The following is an 8,958-nucleotide window of genomic DNA, read 5'->3' on the forward strand; positions in this document are numbered from 1 at the left end:
TCCCTCAGTCCTTCCTTATGAATTCGAACTACATTCCCTATTTTCCATTCATGGGAGAGTTCAGTTGTGGCCAGAGATTTCGTGAACAATATGGATAAATAATAAGATATGATGTCTGCACGAGATTTAAGAACAAAGTTAGGTATTCCATCAGGGCCAGGAGCAGAATTGTGTATTAGCTTTCGCAGAAGAATAAAAATACCAGACCTACTAATCGTAATGTCAGGCATGCTCTCAGAAATGGTACCCGTAGTAACTGGAGTAAGCCTTGGTGCTAAGTCCGAAAACCAGAGGTGAAATACTGGTTAAAACAGGTTGCCTTATCTGCATCAGTAGTTAGAATATGTTACCTTCATCTGTTATCGGAGGCATTCCGACCCCGTCTTTGTTATTGACCTTAACTAAATGCCACAGATTTTTCGGATTACTTGCAAGTGAAACAAACAACTCTTTTTTTTTTTTTGCTATTTTGATTTTGGACTTTATTTCCGCACTCAACTGCTCAAGTCTCAGAAAAGCAGGAGAGTTAGTCTGGTCTCTATAGGTTCTAAACATACTATTTCTTTTGTTAATGAGTGTCTATTTCTTTCGTGAACCATGGTTTAGACCTTCTGCGTTTTACCGAAAGTATTTGGTAAGGTATATAAGTATCAATTTTTCTATCACCTGATTGATGGTATGGATATGATCGATAGTAGAGTACCGTTTCCGAAAACCTGCTTGATTCTTTGCTTGATTGCAGTCTAAGGTTATCCTGATTCTATTAGAGATTACCTTAGTAAATACCTTATACGTAACAGACAGTAAGCTGATTGGTCTGTAATTTTTAAGGTCCTTAGAGTCCCCTTTCTTGTGAATGAGGATAATGTTTGCATTCTTCCATGCTTCCGGTACCGTCGATGACACCAGGCACTGCGTATACAGGGTGGCCAGTTTTTATAGCACGATATCCCCCCGTCCTTCAGCAAATCTGTAGTTATCTGATCATCTCCACCTGATTTCCCCCTTTTCATGCTCGGAATATAACCAGCCCTTATACATAGCATTCATTGATTACGAAAAAGCATTTGACTCAGTTGAAACCTCGGCGGTGATGCAGGCATTGCAAAATCAGGGGGTCGACGAGCCGTACGTGAAAGTGCTGGAAGATATATATATAGTGGCTGCAAAGCAACCATAGTTCTGCATAAAGAAAGTAACAAAATTCCCATAAAGAAAGGTGTTAGCCAAGGAGACACAATCTCCCAGTACTATTCACTGCTTGCTTAGAGGAAGGATTCAGAGACTTGGAATGGGAGCAGTTAGGGATAAGGGTAGATGGAGAATACCTCAGTAATCTGCGATTTTCTGATGACATTGCCTTGCTAAGCAACACGGGGGATGAACTGCAAATAATGATTTATGACCTAGACAGGAAAAGTAGAAAGGTAGGCCTGAAAATCAATATGCAGAAGACTAAGGTAATGTTCAACAGCTGCGGGAAGGAACAGCAGTTTACATCAGGTAGCGATGTACTGGAGGTAGTAGGCGAATATGTCTACTTAAGACAGGTAGCAACCGCAGATCCGGACCATGAAAAGGAAATAACAAGAAGAATAAGATTGGGATGGAGCGCATTTGGCAAGCACTAGCAGATTATTACTAGCAGCTTACCGGTATCGCTCAAGAGGAAAGTATACAACAGTTGCATCTTACCTGTACTCACCTACGGGGCTGAAGCGTGGAGGCTAACCAAGAGAGTTGTACTAAAGTTGAGGACAACCCAGAGGGCTATGGAACGAAAAATAGTAGGGGTAACATTAAGAGATAGGAAGCGTGCAGAGGGGGTCAGAGAAATAACTCAAGTTACCGACATTCTAGTGGAAATTAAAAAGTAATGGACATGGGAAGGACATGTAGTGCGAAGAGAGGATAGCCGATGGTCGCTTAGGGTAACAAACTGGATTCCAAGGGAAGGAAAGCGTAGCAGGGGGCGGCAGAAAGTTCGGTGGGCGGATGAGGTTAAGAAGTTCGCAGGGGTCAAGTGGATGCAGCTAGCACAGAACCGGGTTAATTGGAGAAATATGGGAGAGGCCTTCGCCCTGAAGTGGGTATAGTCAGGCTGATGATGATGATGAGTATCAATTAGGCTCAGAACCTTATCTTTGAAGTCGGACCACAATTCATCCACATTTCGGCTAACGCTAATTTGAACAAAGCTGTCGAGTTTACAATGTAGGGCAAGGATAATACTATCATAATCTCCTCTTTCAAAGTTGTAGACTTTTCGAGGCACAGGAATAATCGGTTTTGGACTTACAACGTCACGATCGCTTATTCCAGGCACAACCGAGAGAGAATCGAGCAATGAAGGGTAGTTTGAAAACAAGAGATGGAGAATAGAACTTGTCCCTCTTTGTCGTCTGGTCGAAGTTGCCACAAATTGAAAAAGACCATGTGTCGAGATAAGATCATTAAAGGCGTAGGACAAAGACGAGTGGGAGGAGAGCACTGGTAATTTATTCTGCCACTAAACATCAGGCATGTTAAAGTCTCCTCCGATCAGGAAATAATCAGTTGTGACTTTCAGCAAAACATTCGAAAGGGCATTGAGGGAATGGAAGTCGTTATTAGGCGGGCGATAAAAAGCGCCGATAGTAAGGTATTCATGATTTTCAAGCACCAGTTTACACCACACCGATTCACATTTGATATCACCAGTAGTGATCTAAAGCTTGCTATATTTTGCCTTACGAGCAAGAACACGCCTCCCCCGTGTGTGTTTCTATTTTTTCGGTAAGATACATATTCAGAAGGAAACACTTGAGCGCTGGAAATGGTTTCATATAACCATGATTTGCAGCTGATAACGACATCCGTGTTCAAAGAAGATATTAAAGTAGCTAGTTCATCACTTAATTCTTTACACTTCAACAATTGATAAGCATGACACTGATGCCTGCCTGATGAGATGAAAAATGGGGGTTAGAGTTGGTACGAGCATCACATGTAGGTTGACGCGGTCGAGATTGATTGCATGCTACGTTTTTGTAGAATCACAGTATCTGAGCTAGCATCGTAGACATAACTTCAATGACAAGTTGTTTGTGCCGCAATTTATAAGATAAATCTTGGGCACTTGCAAAATCAAGCAGCTTTTTGCGGGCAAGACGAAGAGGGCGTGAAAGCTCTTCGCGAACATAAAAGTCGGTTTCTTTAAGCTTGTAACACAAACCAAGAACAGTATTCTTGTCTTTAAATCTGGCAAAACGCACAATAATGGGGCGACTTTGGCCTCTCAGAAAGAGCCAACCCTGTGAGCACGATCTATGTTAACTGGGTCGATTGAGATACCAAGTTTAGTAGCAGAAAGTGAGACAACAGCCTCTTCCGATTCCTTCCACGTCTCAGATACGTTATCTTTGAAACCAAAAAAGAGAAGATTGTTCCTTCGAAGTCTCTTTTCGGGATCATCAAGGTCGCTATTTCGGTGGAAGGGACTTGCGTAGTATCTCCAGTTGAATTCATATTAACACATTGCTCCAGCACTTTGACTCTCTCCGAAAGGCCTTTGATTTCTTCATCAGTAGAACTTTGTCTATTGCATATTTCCTCAAGGTCCGATAGAATCTGCACCTGGCCCGACTCAAATCTACATATGGCTTGTAGAACTATAGAAAGACATAGAGTGTCTGTCTGCGTACAGGAATCACATGCAACTGGGGGGCCAGGAATTAACTCGACATCACCTGATAAGAAAATGAGCAATTTGGAAAGGTAAACATTGCACACAAGCAGCGCAGAGTACTTAGCGAAGTAGACTAACCATTTTTTAACATGAAATAGCTTAATGGGGCACGACACTGCGAAAAAGCAAGGATTTGACGTCTTAATGCAAAGAGAATTCTGACGGTAACTAGCCTGTACGAAAAGCCCAAGTAAGCGCATGGTGCGACGAGCAGTGTCGTGCCCCAATGGAAATGCCGGTGGTGGGTGTTTAAATACTTCCGCTGCAGTTCCAGGTGGGAAGACGTGAATTCCGCTGTATTCCAACGTTGGCATGAAGACTGGGCTTTTTCGGGGGGGGGGGGGGGGGGGGAGAGGCGTAGAGGCGTACAGTTCCAGGCTTGCATGGTCCAGCAGATAAGGCGTTGAAAGGCAGTCGATGAAATTACCCGCACGTCATGAATAGGTAGCGAAGATTACCTCTACGAAACGCACAAGTAAGCGCATGGTGCGACGAGCAGTGTCGTGTCCCAATGGAAATGCCGGTGGTGGGTGTTTAAATACTTCCGCTGCAGTTCCAGGTGGGCAGACGTGAATTCCGCTGTATTCCAACTTTGGCATGAAGACTGGGCTTTTTCAGGGGGGGGGGGGGGGGGGTGCGGAGAGGCGTACAGTTCCAGGCTTGCATGGTCCAGCAGATAAGGCGATGAAGGGCAGTCGATGAAATTACCCGCATGTCGTGAACAGGTAGCGAAGATTACCCGTACGAAAAGCACAAGGAAGCGCATGGTGCGACTAGCAGTGTCGTGTCCCCCCAAAAAAATATCGTGTCGTGTCGTGTCGTGTCATGTCCCCAAAATTGTGCTTTACCAGCACAGGAGACTAAGAGAGAACTGACTCGTTCGTTGTTGCGTTACTCCAGATGTTTTCCCGGGTCCTCAGAGCGATATCCTGAGCTCGTTTTATCATCCAGTCTGACGGCGGCTATAATAAAGAAAAGTAACCATCTAGCGAAGAACATTAACGATAGGTTTGTGTGAGGCCACCGCTGCGACCCTTGATAAGAAATTTGATACCTTGATACGAAATTTGATACCTTGATACGACCCTTTAATAGAAATACGGCCGATTTGTATAGTGAATCAAATGTGAAGTAGGTGCGTAGCACTGCTTAGGCGCGGAGGTAAGCACAAGCTGCTTCATGACTCGGTGAGCGGCTCGGAGCCGAGGTCCAAGGAGCACCGCGCGTGCACATCTGCTGTCCGTGAAGGCTTAAGACCGACTGATGCGAGGGGAGAGAGGCCGAAGTTGACGCGCTAGCGACACACGACTGCTCACTTCAGAGGAATACACGCTTGCGCAACACTGCCTAGTGACGGCCGCCACGTTCGCAAATGACACGCCCTTCTCTCACTCTTACTCTCTCACTGGGTGCATCAATGCGGCCACTCCGTCCCCTAAGTGTTCAGTCGCGTGATGCGGGCGTCTTACTTCCCCTTCCTCCGCTTCAAGTTCAAGCAGAGACGGATGGACAGAGAGAGAGAAAAAAAAAGAGATCGGCTTGTGCTGCAGTTGTGCGGCCGCTCCGCCTCCTCAATGCTGAGCCGCGCGACGCGCGCGTCGCCACTTTCTCTTTCTCCACTTCAAGTTCGCGGAGAGAGAGAGAGAGTGAGCGGCTTCGGACAGACATCGGCGAAATCTGTTATTGCGGCTAGTAGTGCTAGGCACAAAAAATTACTAGCACCCTAAAAAATTACTCCCCCAGACTACTAAAACAGGGAAGAGGCAAAATGTCCGATCTCCACAGCCCTTGGGTTTCCCGCTTAATACACACATTTCATATAACGTGTTATTGATATCACGTTCCCCGTAACATTCACCGTGGTCGGCGGTTTGAGCGAGAAAAATTGCTGGTGTTTTTAGCTGCGGTGAAACCTAGTGTATACGTTTCATTCGTGTCCCTCTCCTCGGCTCCATGCTGCAGCAATCACTTGGCGTCACTGCGTGCTCCTCTCTATTACTCAGTCCGAATATGAGGTAAGTTATCACGTGAAACCGAACCATATGCCCAGGTCATAGTTGATCGCTTTCACCTTTGATCTATTTTACCGTGTGGTGCGACATCTTGCTACGCCACAGGTGTTTCATCGTTTGACATCTGGCCCATATTCCTGTGCACGGAGATCTTGGATTTGCAACACAATCACGTTTGGCAGGAGCTGTCGGGCCTCTCCTTTCCTATCGGAGGGTGATACCAGAACGTTACTCTCAGGCCACGCAGGTTAGAGCGAGGCTTTATATGTCGGGCCTACGCTATCACGTCATGCCCTTAAACGTCTCCCATAACTATTTTTTGGCAAGCGTGAACCAAGCGATGGCCGATGTTTTAAAAGGCTTCTGAGCTCACCGGAGTGTCCAGCCGGTGAGTCGCCAGATGCAGCAGCAGCGACGCTACGTAGAGCACGACAGCCGCTGCCGGCCAGCCGCTTCTGCTGTCCGCCAGCCTGTTTCAAAGAAAGCGCGTTAGGTGCTTGTTTAATGTGAGGTGGCGATTTGCAGGAATATTTTTCAGCAATTTCATTACGGTGACTTTCAAGCCTCTCGGTAAATAAAAAAACATGAAAGAAGTGCCGGAAAAGGTAACCATCTCTTGGTTGTATTCTGATGCGCATCACCCATCACAATGCAATGATGAAAAGAACGATCTTCTTCAAAACCCCTGTTTTAGTGATGAAAACCTACGTGAAATACCCTGCACATAGAAGGACGATATGTATAAGAATATTTGTAGCATCGGCGGCGTCCGTCGCGAACACGGTGCAAGATATATAGGTGGGGACACAACGGGCCGCGCCGGTGTTACATAAAGTCTCCTAGCTCGCCTAAGTCCTAGTAGGTGGCAGTTCGCTCAGCGGCCCGTTGACAGTTGACCATGGAGGAAAGAAAAACACCATGCTGTTGACAGCCGTGTGGTGCGGACGCGTGTTCGATCGCTCCTCCGATTGCACGTGGCTACCGGAAACGGACGGAATGGCGACAGCGGGAGCTTCCAAAAGCGTCAAAAAGATCAGTTCTTTCTTTTATTAACTTTATTTCGCTTTCAGCTAATTAGGTTAGGTGGAGCCTAAAGAATAGATTTTAGCTGTTGGTCCTAGCGGGCCGGTTTTCGTGCCGGCAGCTAGGTTTTTTCGGCGTTCATTCCTTAACCATTTTGTTAGATAATTATTCTTTTTTTTTTTCTAGGCTATTGGCATTCGCAGAATTTATTTTAACGAGTGCTTGCTAGTCATTTTTTGTGTGCCTTTCCTTTGCAGTCTGTATATTATGAGAATTCGTAATAGAAATAGTCAAGTTGATATATGCTTAAGATGTGCAAACAAAAGAAAGTAATGTGTGCTCAGTGTGAGGCGCAGGTTAATCTCAAAGGAGCGCTTTTCGACTCTGTAGAGGAATCGGAAGGCAGTGACTTTTTGTGTCGGTGTTGCGTGCTGAGTGCGCGCCTAGATAGATTTGAAAGAGAAAAGGGCGGTTTAGTATCTCGCGTGGAATCCTTAGAAAATGAATTAGGTTTATTAAGGGCAGAAAATCAGAAACTGCTTGGACAGCTTCCTCAAATGCAAAAAAGGTGGCCGACTTTATTCTTGGAACCAACGATGACGAACATTCCAGTGCGGGTCACGTGACTGGGACCAGCATTGGCATGGAAGGCATAAGCAAAGTAGGTCAGGCGAATTTGTCCTTGGAAACAACGAGGAAGAACATTCCAGTGCGGGCAACGTGGCTGGGACCAGGACTGGCATGGAAGGCATAAGCAAAGTAGGTCAGGCGGATCCGAACCGACAGAGTTAATTAGAACCAGCTACTAAGAAGCCCGTAAAAACGGAAGAAGTAAAGAAGAATGAAAATCCCATAGATAAGAACACAGATAACCGAAAGCAGGAGCCAACAGTTGGGAGAGGGAGAGAGAAGGCCCAGGTGCTTATCGCCGGGTATTCCAACATGAGCAGGCGCAGTCGAGAGATCATGGAACGTGTAAAGGGTGATAAGCGAGTTTTAGTTTGAACCTTCGCAGGGATGACAATGCGCGCAATGCTGAAAGAGAGTAAAAATAGGCTGTTGGAAAATTCCGCAGAGCGCAGTATGGTAATAGCAGCCGCGGGGCTAAACGATGTCCTAAATGGTGACGCTGCAGGAGTGGTGGAAAGTTTAGCTAAGGGAGTTGACGAGATCAGGGAGATAGCACAGCAGAAGCAGATAGTTGTATGCACAATAGCGGAGGTACTAAGAACGAACGGAAAGCTTGAAAAGGACGTGGTGTCAGTTAATCAGGACATCACAAAGTTAAGCCTAGAGAAGCGTTTCGAAGAAGTGGTTGAGGTAAACAGGGATGTTTTGGCAGGGCTTTTCAGCGAGATGGCATCCATTTTAACACAAGGGTGGGAGCACAGATCGGCTGGCGCCTGGCAGGCAGGGCTGTAGCTTTTTTAGGGGGTCCGCGAGGACTCCGTGCAGAGAGGTAGTTAGAAGTGAAGCAGAAGAAAGTGTAATAATGGAGGCTGAGGCCCCCAAAATGGTAAAGAGTAGGTCGAGAAAGAAAGGTACAAAAAGAAAGATTTAAAACTAGGATCTGCTGCATAAACTTGCAAGGAGGTAGAAAAAGAGGGAAATGGCTAGAGATAGAACAGCAGTTGAAGGATGACAAAATAGGTGTGTACGCTCTTTGCGAGACTCATCTCAGGGATCTAGAAGATCCGCCGTTTATTGAAGGCTACGTCTGGGAAGGGTGCAACAGAACAAGAACGGAAAAAAAGGGTGGAGGGGTAGGTATTTTGATACACCAGGGAACAAATTGGCAAAAAATAAAATCATCTTGCAAAGATGCATATCTGGGTATCAGAAACAATTGTCGGCATAAAGACATGGCTATGGGGGGGGGTTATTTAGAAACAGGACACCGATGCAAGCAAGAAAACACGGATCTCGTTGAATGTCTCAGTGACGATATAAGCCAGTTTGGAGACGGGGCCAATATTATTCTGCTGGGAGACATGAACGGCCATATCGATGATCTGGATGGATACACGGATTGTAACGGGAAGCTGAAGCTACGTTTCTGTGAGCGACACGACCTAGTTATTCTAAAGATAGAGAAACAAAATGCGAGGGACGAATCACGTTTGAATTTTACAACAGGCAGACGACCATTGACTACTGTCTAATGTCGCAGGAAATTTATAGCAAGGTCACAAAAAT

This window comes from Amblyomma maculatum, chromosome 2 (genome assembly GCF_055883805.1).
Source record: "Amblyomma maculatum isolate TAMU_Amacu chromosome 2, ASM5588380v1, whole genome shotgun sequence".
NCBI lineage: Eukaryota > Metazoa > Arthropoda > Arachnida > Ixodida > Ixodidae > Amblyomma > Amblyomma maculatum.